The sequence below is a fragment of the Neomonachus schauinslandi genome, chromosome 10 (genome assembly GCF_002201575.2).
Source record: "Neomonachus schauinslandi chromosome 10, ASM220157v2, whole genome shotgun sequence".
Lineage (NCBI taxonomy): Eukaryota > Metazoa > Chordata > Mammalia > Carnivora > Phocidae > Neomonachus > Neomonachus schauinslandi.
This window is the reverse complement of record NC_058412.1, coordinates 2,635,966-2,644,856: the sequence shown is the minus strand read 5'-3', so window position 1 is coordinate 2,644,856 and position 8,891 is coordinate 2,635,966. Positions and strand designations below refer to the sequence as shown.

General features: G+C 42.0%; 1 non-coding gene across 1 annotated transcript; it reads right to left on the bottom strand.

Moving 5' to 3' along the window:
* Positions 1 to 4,078: 4,078 nt before the first annotated feature.
* On the bottom strand, positions 4,079 to 4,203 carry LOC123326132. The gene has a single exon (XR_006540911.1). It is a non-coding gene; the product is annotated as a U6atac minor spliceosomal RNA (small nuclear RNA).
* Between the last annotated feature and the right edge of the window lie 4,688 nt (positions 4,204 to 8,891).

Sequence of the window (8,891 nt, the reverse complement as noted above, 5' to 3'; positions counted from 1 at the left end):
TCTCAGGTTTAGTCTTGGATTCCATTTTTGCTTTTTAATGACCACCATATGTTGTACATTTCGTGAGTCCTACCGTGCTCTTGAAGGGTCCCGACATTATTAATGCTGATCCTATGAAAAGAACAGCATTCGAGATCCCAAAAGTTCTGATACTGATAAACCCAGAAAAGACACAAAGGTTCCAAGTGTTAAGAACACTAGCAATAAGCCTTTAAGTGGGACAGTCTGAAAAGAATACAATTTAAATTTTGCTGTCAGATCCCAGTCCATAATTAAATTGAGGGATGTCTATATTTATCTTGTTTCATCCTTAAATAATTCATCAATATGTTTCTTTGTTTTATTTAGTATCTTATGACTATCCCTGATAACCCTTAGAACTACAATACTTCTTTCTATGGAAGCCTTACTTCTCTGATCATTGCTTTAATAATTTAAGCCACTATTTACAATCTAGATTATTCATCATTATGTAAGATCCAACCTACTAACTAACCTAGTAATTTTTTAACTTTTCTCCTTAAGATTCATGTAGAATGTAATACCTTAGAAATAGAGATCATGCTTCACTCAATCTCATCCTCTGTTGCGCCAAATATGGCACCTTAGAAATAACAGGCATTTTTATTTAATGAACTTAACTCCATTGAAAATCATTTATACTTTTGCATCAGACTATGCTTATGGACTCATATTTAAAGCCAGTGTGTACATATCAAATAAAATGCTTTGTCAGAGACAAAGTAATAAAATTATATTGAGAAAGAAATGGAAATAGCATTTAGTGTCTAGTTTACATCCCAAACACTGTAACAGATCTGTGCCTATGTTGTACCATATAGTCTGTATTAGAAAATTGACAGTGTATAATATTATCTGCCTTCCACATATGGGAGACTAAGGTTCAAAATGTTAAGTGCTTTGCCCAAGGCTGCATGCCTTTGGCAGATCCTGCATATTCTGACTCCAAAGCCTGTATTTCTTTTCACTGTGGAAATTTGTTTCCCAATGTGCAGTTATAGAAAGAGAGAGAGAGGGAGGGAGAGAAAGGGAGAGAAAGACAGGGAGAGAGGGAAAAAAAGAGGGAGGGGGGAAGAGAGAGGGAGAGGTAGAGAGAGGGGAAGGAGGGAGAGGGAGGGGGGAGAAGGAGGAGAGAGGGAGGGAGGGAGGCGAGAGGGAGAGAGGGAGTGAGAGAGAAGGAGGGAGGGAGGGAGGGTGGCTGGAAAGCACAGTGGAAATGTGGTGAGGAAATGGAACAGTTGGGAAAGCTCCCCATCAGTACCGTCCTGTGGCTTTTCCACCCCCGCTGGTCTCTGAGAAGACAGGCTGCGGCAGACAAGTCAGGATGAACGCCTCCACCCCACCCCCCAAACTGCTCAGCCTGATACTCTGCGTGGTCTCTGGTGCTCTAAGGTAATCTTCGCTGACTATTAGGAAAATTATAGTATTTCAGTGAAAATTTCTTTGTGACAAGTGAACAAACCAAAAGAGAAGAGAAGGAAAAGATAATGAAAATGTTCCAATTTGAGAAAAATAAGGCAGTAAGTACTGCATCCGTTATGTCATTGAGGAAGGAAGGGAAATGAAAACGGTGTCTCTCTCTCGAGCAGAATTCCTGATCAGGCCACAACTTTGTAACAAGATAGGATGACAGGACTTAATCTGTGTAGCATTACCCTTACCTATCAACGGCTTCCAAATATTCTCCCTCTTCCTTTCCTCCCTCCCTCTCTCTCTCTCTCTTTCTTTCTTTTCTTTTTCTTTTCTCTCTCTTTCTCCTTCTTTCCTTTTTTTCTTTCATTGTTTTAATAAATCACATTCTCTGACTCATTAAGAAAACCCCACAAATTTTTTTCAAGAGTTTTTTTGGTTTGTCTTACACTCTATTCACTCAACACTTACTATTTGGGGGATCCTGAACCAATCACTTAACTCCTTTCAATCTTTAGTTTTCTCATGTGTAAAACACAAGATATCAACAACAATGGCCTTGACAGCAATGATAGTACCCCTATCTCACAGAGCTTGGATGAAAATGAAATAGGGGGTATTAATCCCCTGGTCTAGGGCTGACACTAGTAACTTTTCTATAAATGCATGAGAGAAGGCAGAAAAGGAGAAATAGCCTTAAAATTATTTTTAGATGGATAATTTCAAAAATCATTGCTTAAAGATTTGATGTGCATGTGTTAAATATTGTTTAATGCTCCATATGGTGTCTACTTATGACCAAAGTCACTATCTGTCAAGGTCTGCACAGGAGCTTCTAAAATTTTATTTCCCCATAAGTTTTGACTATGAGCTCAGCATTTCAGTCAAGCTAGATGTAGTTAGCATTGATAGCTGCTTAGAGCTACATTTTTAGACCCAGTTTTAGAGAAGAAAAGCCTAATAAAGTCTGAAGAGTAGTCAGTTATCATCATGCTAGAAGACATTATTTCCTTGGTGAAAATAAACTCATGCAAAGACCAGTCTAATGAAAACCATAGTCCCAAGGCATAGCATTGATGGCCATTGTGTGTGGTTCTCCATCAGTCAAAGTCAGAAATTATCCACACACACATCACACATCTGCAAGGAGCAAACAATTTCATACAGCCTCATGGCTTTATAGGCTTTTTAAAATACCTAATTGCGGGGTGCCTGGGTGGCTCAGTCGGTTAAGCGACTGCCTTCGGCTCAGGTTATGATCCTGGAGTCCCGGGATCGAGTCCCGCGTCGGGCTCCCTGCTCGGCAGGGAGTCTGCTTCTCCCTCTGACCCTCCTCCCCCTCATTCTCTCTGTCTCAAATAAATAAATAAAATCTTTTAAAAAAATAAATAAATAAATAAATAAAATAAAATACCTAATTGCAATAAAGAATGCGATAAAGCTCTTTTTTTTTCTTTTAATACCAATTATACTCTTTTACTATTATCTAGCAACATAAACTGAACACAATCCCATGGTAACTAAACCAGAATCCCATATGTGATAATCACTAACTCTATTTATAAATTTCCAACTAAAGGAAAACAATGTATATTATTTATCTCTAAATAAAAACCATTCAGAGGTATTAGTTCATTTTTCTCCTATAAGAAAGGAAGAAAAAAATGTTTTTCTTGGCTTTATCTGTGATACAGAACTTTATAAACGGATATGTAAAGGGATTTGCATGCTAACACAACTCAAATTCATCAATAAACATTCATCTGAAGCTTTTACAAGAGACAGCTGGTAACGGGGAGTCATCCAGCTAGGTCTAGAAAGTCAAAGTTGACCCAAAGTTATCGTCTGGAACCACAAATCCAGCTCTTACAGTTTGAACTGCAATATTCTCTTCTATATTAGGAATAACCTTTTTTTATTTCTTTGTTCGGTTTGGTTGGTTTGGTTTCTGGTGTGTGTAGTTTAATTTATTGGGTGGTCAGTCCCCATTTGAAGGCAAAAAGGAAGACTGCAGGCAAATTTTCCAGTACTAAAATCCAAATACGGGGAAATATCAAAGTCTATGAGAATGGTCTCTTGAAATGTCGCAGGTATAAGTTCGATGAATCAGAGCGGGAGACAAACCATGAGAGACTATGGACTCCAGAAACAAACTGAGGGTTTCAGAGGGGAGGGGGGTGGGAGGATGGGTAAGCCCGGTGATGGGTATTGGGGAGGGCGCGTATTGAATGGAGCACTGGGTGTCGTGTGCAAACAATGAATCATGGAACACTACATCGAAAACTAATGATGTAATGTATGGTGACTAACATAACATAAGAAAATTAAATAAATGTATAAATAAAAATAAATTTTAAAAATAAATAAAAAATTAAAAAATTAAAATAAATAACTAAATACTATTCGAGACCTGTGAGACTTTCAGAAAGCAATGCCTCTGTAAGTTTGAGATTCGCCCAATTGACAGACAATGGGAAGGAAACTTTTATTTTTGGGGGGTATAGTTGACACACTGTTACATTAGTCTCCGGTGCACAATGTGGCAATTCCGTTTCTCTAGACAGTCGGCTGTGCTCACCACAGAGGCTGTGCTCACCACAGAGCACACGCGAAGCCCCCCTTTGTCCCCACACTTCATTAGAGAAGCAAAAGATGATGCTCAGGTGCCACCAGGGAGGCAGCAATGCCTTGCCGGTGTGCGGGCATCAGGCTCAACGGCCTCTTCCATCCTTGTCAAGGGGACGGCTCACCTTCTCTCCTTTCATACAACACAGTTTATGCTTTTTTAAATAAGAAAAGCTGTTAGAAATCTACCTGTGTAAACCAAAACCACTCTGTAAGCTACAGTCTCTGTCCACTATCTCATTTGGAGCTGGAAACACGGACATTGAAAGAGAAGGATGGAAAACTCATCCAGGCTCTGAGCCTTGGAGGCGGCAAGCATAGACAGGCTCGTTCTCTGTTGTGTCGAACATCATCCTCCCAATAACATAGTGGTGCTGGTACTGTGGTCCTCATCTGAGATGCAGGAAACCCAAGTTCCAGAAGCATGAACAATTTCCTCAGAACTTACCCACTAATAAATGACCGCAGATGCCCCAAGTCATTCTACTTTGTATTTACACAGACTTGTTTTCCAGGTAATAGATACTCACTTTCTTGATGCACATAAACAGCCAATTTTTCCAGCAGCATTTATTCTATTGCATATGGCAGTCTTTCTGCATGGTTGCGTAACGTGACCTTTGTAGTATCAATATTCTGTGGATGAGTTGGTCTGTGTTGTAGGCTGAATTGTGTCCCCCCCCAAAAATATGTTCCAATCCTAATCCCCAGAAGCTGTGCGTGTGACTTGTTTGGAAATAGGGTCTTTGTGAGTATCATCACATTAAGATGAAATCATACTGGATTAGGGTGGAACCTAATCCAAGGAGCAGTGTCCTTCTAAGAAGAGGGACGTGTGGTCACAGAGACACATGGGGGAAGGCCATGTGATGATGAAGACACAGGTTAGAGAGAAACATCTTTAAGCCAAGGACCCCAGGATTTTGGGCACCACCAGAAGCTAGGGGAGGCAAGGGATATTCTTCCCCAGAGCCTTGAGAAAAAGCACGGTCCTGCAGACACCTTGATTGTGGACTTCTAGACCCCAGAACTATGCGAGAATACGTTTTTTTGTTTAGGCCACCTACTTTTGTGGTGCTTTGTTACAACAGTCTTAGGAAACCAATACAGTCTGATTCTGAGCTCTTCATTCTACTCATTGCTTTCCACATCTATTTCTGTAAGAATATAATACTTCCTTAATTACTATGGATTTATAATAAATCATGATATTTGGAAGGACAAATTCCTCAACCTTGTAATTCTTCAGACTTTCTAACTACTCCTGGCCTTCTGCTCTTCCATATGAATTTCAGGAGAAGTTAATGCAGGTCTGTGAAAAGCCTGCTTTAGATTTTGATTGGAATTTAGTGAAATTGGAAGACTAATTTGGAAAGTATTCATATATTTGAGATAAAGGATTTTCTAGCTATGAAAGTGAGATGGATCTCCATTTATTCAAATATTCAGTAATGCTTCATAATTTTCCCTATAAAGATTTTACACATATTTAGTGGGTTTATTACCAGGGCTTTAGAAACATTGTTGAAATTATGAGTGGGATCTTTGTTACAATGGCATCTTTGTTAAAATTATTTTGGATTTGTCTGTAGCGATCTTATCACCTGCAAATAAAAACATTGTAAACTCTCCATCTCTGATTTTTATAATTCTTTTTTTTCTTTTCTTTAAACTTCAGTAGACACAGTGGTTGATAATAGTTACCCTTATGTTATTTCTGAGTTTAATTGGATGGATCTAAACTGCCACCGTTAATTATGAAGTTTTGTATAGGCTTTTAAAAAAATGAATAGACATGATCTGTTAGAAAAGTTTCTTTTTATTAAGAGCCTGTTAAGAGCATCTTTTGAAAATAATGAACATATAAACAAATCTGTAATGTCCAATCATTCCTGAATTCCTAGAAAAAATGTAAAATTCTGTAAGTTTTCTTTATAGGTACAATTTTTCAGCCTTTCAGTAAACCTGATAATCTCTGGGTCACCCTTAAGTCCTGCAGATTTCTAATTTCTAATTCTTTCAATAAGAGGTTTGATTAAAAAAAAGAAGAAGAAGCAGGCAAATATCTAAAGCAGTATTTGGCTATGTGAAACCGGAAATATTTGTGTCAGGAAATGCATGCACATTTCAGATATATGCTTAACATGATGTTGTTGGCCTGTGTGAATTTTGAAGGGAAAAACACAGCCATTTCTCTGAAAAATCCACATAGTTGTGTGCATGCATGCATTGACACCTTCCCCCAAGAGGACTCAGAAGGGCTATTGATGATTGACATTTCCTCAAAACTGTAAAAGGTATTTTTACTTCATTTGAAATAATGAATTTATTCAATTAAAATTTCTTTTGCCCTCAGAGTTTCATAAAATAACACATTTTTTTTTTACTACAGTAAAGAAAATTAGATCAGGTCCCCCAGCATTTACTGGCACCTGCCCCAGGTGAAGCACCATGGAGACGTGAAAGATGCACAGGCCCACAACCTTGCTCCTGCAGGTGCTCAGAATGTTACAAAGAAAAAGGGGGTTTTAAGGGCTTTTTAAATGACAAAAAAAGCACCAAGTACTCAGAACTGTAGGAAATTACTGGGGGAAAAAAAGACAGTTGTGTCCAAGGACGACCAGATGGTGCCAGGTGGGAAAAGGGAAATGTCCCAGAGGAGCGGAAGCCAGAGGGAGAGGAAGAGATTGGACAGGAGGGAACACACCTGGGAGAGAGCAAACCCAGCATCAGCCAGGACTCGCACATCGGGAAATCCACTGGCCAGGGATAATCGGGCAGGCCCTCCAACACTCAGAAATAAACTGCCCGTATCTTCCATATGTTTCTAACAAGGTTCCTTCCTAGCGGGCCACGCATCATTTATTTCTATACTGTTTTTACACTCTTGCCTGGTACCATCCAAAGCCCGTCCACTCCACACAAATTCCAGCCTAATAATTGGTCCTTGGTGGGCTCTCAAAAAACTATTTACCTAACAGAATAACGAACGCATAAACACGCTCTTACATTTAAAAAGAGAATTTCTGTCTTTCCATCAGCTTTGGAAAGACTTGCCGGGTGGTACACAAACCTAGGATAAAAAGAAAGCTCAGAAATGGAAAATGAGCCAGAACGCTCTCTGAGTAACATACATATGGTTGAGAAGAAGAATGGCTGGTATGGCAGGTAGAGGGGTGCAGAAGAAGGGAGAAAACTGAGAAAACCTGCAAAGGACACGGAGTTCTGTGACTCATGGAGGGGGAGGGGTGGTTGACCCAGGCATGGGGACTCAGAAGCGGGATCCAGGAAGGTGGAGAGGCCCGTTGCACAGCTCTTGTACGGTCTGCTGGCTGCACCATCAACTACCACAAACTTGGGGCCTCCAGACAGCAGTCACTCTGTCGCGGCTTCCGCAGGCCTGAAGGCCCAGCAGGGCCGAGCGGAGTTCCCTGCTCACCAGGCGACAACCACTTGACAAGAAGAAAAAAAAGCACTGTCTACTTTTTGTTGATGGTCTGGCGGTCCCAGGCAAGTCAGAGGAAGCCAGGGAGGCAGACAGGCCTGCGAGCACCTCACTCGGATGGTCGGGGAGCCCCGAAAGTGGTTCTGTTTGTTTGCAGAGACAGACGCGGGCACCTTCCCCACCGGCCCTCGGCCTCACTGCCCGCCCGAGCAGCACACCAGTCATGACATAACAGAGACAAACTACTGATTTTATCCTATGTTTTGAATTCTAGTCCAATACCAGGTTCTGTTTGAAGTCTGCCCGCACATTCCCGAAGCCCAGCTGCTATTTCCATCCCCAAGCCTGCCCTGCCCATGGCCTCTATCGTGGTGAGGTGCACAGGTGGGCCACGCCGTCCCTTCCGGGGGCCCAGGCCAAACATCCGAGCTGCCCCCACCTCCTCCCCACTACAGCGCCCTTCCCCCCTCCATTCTGTCATGCACTCTTGTTGGCTCAGCCCCAGACTCCTTCCAAAAGGTAGCCACGTCTCTCTAACTGCCCGCTAATACCCACCCCTCTCACCTGGATCCGGCATGCCCTTGACTCTGGAATGTCCATTCTCCAAACAGCCCCCAGAGCCAGCCTTGCAAACAGGAGCCGGTCACCTCACTCCCGGGCTCCAAGCCCTGCGGTGATGCACACGGCAACCCCTAAGCTCCACGGTCCTGCCCAAGCCCCACACCCACTGCCTTTGGGTGTCTTCGATGGCTTGTCTGCCCCTCCAGCCACACTGGTCTTTCTGCGGCTCCCACCCTGAGACCCTCATGAACATTGATGTTCCTCAGCCAACAATCTCACCTCCCTCCAGTCTGTGCTCAGATGTCAGCTTCTTGATGAGGTCGAACCGCCACCGCCATTTAAAATTGCTATTGGCTACCCCCCAGTATTCCCAATCCATCTACTCTTCTCTGCTTTCCTTTTATTTCCCCTAATGCTCATGGCTTTCCAGAAAATTTGCTTTTTTCCTTATACTTTATATTGTTTATTTTTCCTTTCCTTCCCATCCCCTTTCTCCAGAGAAAATACACATTTGCTTCACCGATGTGTTCCAAGTGCCTAGGACTGCATCAGCATGCAGCCGGTACACAATAAATATTCGCTGAGTGAATAAATAAAAGTACTTTGCTTCAATTACCCCCTGAATTCTTAGACAACCTAATGGGATAGGCACAGAGTGCACATTCTGTAGAAGCAAAAGCTGAACCCAGAGAGTGAGATGTGTGGCCACCGAAAACAGATGGCTACTCCATAACCAAACAGGAAAGAAGTCCGAACGGGGTCTGTGCCCCTCCGGAGCTCAGAAAGCCCTTCCTACCCTGGCCTAGCGCTCAGAGCGAGAGCAACAGAG